This window comes from Bombus pascuorum, chromosome 6 (genome assembly GCF_905332965.1).
Source record: "Bombus pascuorum chromosome 6, iyBomPasc1.1, whole genome shotgun sequence".
Classification (NCBI taxonomy): domain Eukaryota; kingdom Metazoa; phylum Arthropoda; class Insecta; order Hymenoptera; family Apidae; genus Bombus; species Bombus pascuorum.
In genome coordinates, this window is record NC_083493.1 from 13,505,862 (window position 1) to 13,509,107 (window position 3,246).

Consider the following 3,246-nt stretch of genomic DNA (forward strand, 5'->3'; position numbering starts at 1 on the left):
TCAATCGCTTCACGCGTCATAATAGTGGATGAACAAAGGTTCTCGTCTCTCTTTATCAATATTATTTCTTCATGACGTGCTGAAAGGTATGCAATAAGTAGGAGCCATGCTGGCATGCAAAAGAAGAATCGCTACGACCTTTGTATTTCGTTGAAGTGGTCGGGGAAATGCGTGTGCCATTGTTTCCAACGCGACGAATATTCCACGGTTTCCATTGTCTGGCTTGCTGCTCGAGGACGATACCGATGAATTCGCTGGTATAAACTCGAAGCACCGCATTTTCTTGGCTACACGTCGAACGTGTCACCAAAAAGATCTTCGTGCGCTTAAAAAGCCTGCGTTGCATAGAATGCAAAGAGCGGACTTTCTCGACGTGCTTCTCATGTATTCGAATTCCAGGTAGATTCTTGCGAAGCGAAGCGTAAAAGAACTTTAGGAAACTTTTATGGACGTTAATGTACATCGATTTTTATTAACATTCGAACATTACAATGCTCCGGATATTATTGCACTATATATTTGTTTATAATAGTGTTATCGAAGTAATTGCTTTTTAATATGTTAAAATACCTATCACGGTTAATAGAAACATAACGGTTTATTTATTTAATGCAAATAATTCTTCGTACAATAACCGGAAAATTAAATAGTGGCAACATTGAAGATTAACGTACAATTTTGGAATTATTATTTATGTTATATGTAATTAGATTCTGGTTTACTTTGGTATTTCCGGGAATTTGTAAATATTTGCAGAAAGCTTAGAACTGGTGAAATGAAAAGATATATAATATTCCTAAAATAAAATATTTATTGTAACATTTAATGGGTGAAACGAATTCCCTTCAGGAATGGAATTACAGGCCATCAAAATACGAGTTTGATATTTGTACCAAAAGAATGAAAAATTGAAAACAATATATCTAACAGAAATATTTTTGTTCATATATTTTAGAAAAAATCATTCAAATCCCCCGAAAAACAATATCGTAAATCTACAAAATATACAACTAGAATTTTGTAAATTTCTCTATCAAAAATTACAAATTGATTATTTTAACCACTTTAATAATGCTATAACAATAACTATATTCATAAAAATATAAATTGACATCTACATTTGCTACGTAGTTACAGTTTTCGGTTTCGTTCTGAGAAACGTTCATAAAAAAAGGTATCGTCACTTTGCAACAAGTTTCCCGATAAGTACCATTGTTTATACCTGGAACATCGATGGTGTTAGAGACGATTAAATCGCTCGTATAGCTAGCTCGATCTTGATACCGTGCGAATATTTGACACTGGTCTGATTTTATGTTCGAATAGAGCTTGGATTTTGAAAATCTTTATTGCCTGTAATACTGAAAAATTACGATCAGTTTCTCATGTAAATTCTTTTAATATCCCTTTCGACTGTTTTACGAGTCGTAATGGGCGGATTGTTGCGGCGAAGGAAAGTAACCTCTTCTTCGACCTCTGTAAATCGACCTTGGAAACTTGGCCACGTAGATAAGGCCAATCTCACACGGTGGTCTTTGAATCCAGCCACGAAATGGCCATTTTTGGTGTTCGCGTAAGCACGTACGGAATACTCGCGTATTTTACGACCGACGTGTTTATATTGCGTCTACGTGGACCGATCTTCGTGTATTACGATAAATGATAGATTCTATCATATTTTCTAGCATCGCATCATTTTCACACGGTCAAATTTTATACTAGATTCTCGTGAGAGATCGAGTGTATACTATAGAAATTTTTGAAGTAAAGTAATACCACTATATTTCCTAACAAAATTTCAATAATAGTTTTTAAGATAATATTTGATTTTTTTTAAACTCTCGTTAATTCCCAATTAAGATTATTACACTAACTTTCCAACGAATATAACTGTTGAGAATTGTGGATCTTAATTGCCGAAATAAAAGTAAAGGAATACTAAGGTTACACTTAGAATTCATATTAAAATAGTTTTAGATTTATTTAATAAACGATTTCCAGGGTCTTCGTCGATATACTTTCACCACTCTCTTTGCCTCACCATTTTCCATATCACACTGCCAACGAAACAGTTACATTCTTCTGTTTTTCGAGACGCCGCGCGCACACATACTTCCACACAGTCATATTCACCTACGTGTATCACTACTATGCGGCCAATCTAGTCTAGCACACAAAATTATACATATCTCAATAATAATAATATAAAAAAATGCTAAACATTTTTAACAACATATTGGTACGATTGTGCCATGATCTCTGGTTATCAAAATTTCTTGCAGTTGCAGTGGATACCTACCGGTTTCAATTTGCTTTCAAAATCTCAATAATAACAATATAAAAAAATGCTAAATACTTTTAACAACATATTGGCACGATTGTGCCATGATCTCTGGTTATCAAAATTTCTTGCAGTTGCAGTGGATATCTACCGGTTTCAATTTGCTTTCAAAATTGTAACGATTAAGAGTGATCGTAGCACACGATGACCGAAAATCATTGCACAAAATTAGCGGAAGGACACCTACGTTTAATTCATAAATTAAAGTCAAAATTTCGTAAATCGTATGGTGAAAGGTAGTTGGCAAGAAGAGACAGGAAGACGAGGCAATGCGAGAATCGTGAGGTGAACGTGGTGCTTTTGGTTTCCACAGAGCACGTATTCTCTTTGCTCGCGTCCACCAACATATTTATGCGTTTTCAGCGTTTCCACGCGTCTGCATAAACCATGTCGCCGACGCTTCTTTCCGTCACCGCGTACACATAAACCGTTCTCCGTTTCTGTATCCATCGACGAACGTCCTTTCGTGCGAGTTTCTCTATTTCTCGTGTATCTGCAACGTACAAAGAATGAGCGGCTATTCTTTGTCGGGAAATAAGCGGAAAGTGTAGAGCGAAATTTTTAATTAATTTTTTTACAAAGGAAGCTTTCGCGCGAGAATAAAATAAAATCCTTGTTTTTTCTCAGTTTCCTTTTATAACAAGTCAATTTTCTACTATGTACCACACAGCTGATACATTATTTATATCTTCATTCTGTATTTTATATTCCACCGACAAAGAATATATAATATTGTATGCAAGTTTTAGACTATTTATCAAATAGAAATGTTTAATTCTCGTGAACGAATATAAAGATTTTCATTTGGGTATTGTTGATTCTAAATTTATTGTCGTTTCTTAAGAATCTTCCAATTCAAAGATTATTGGCAATTTGTTTAAGGAATATTCATTTCTATCGAATGA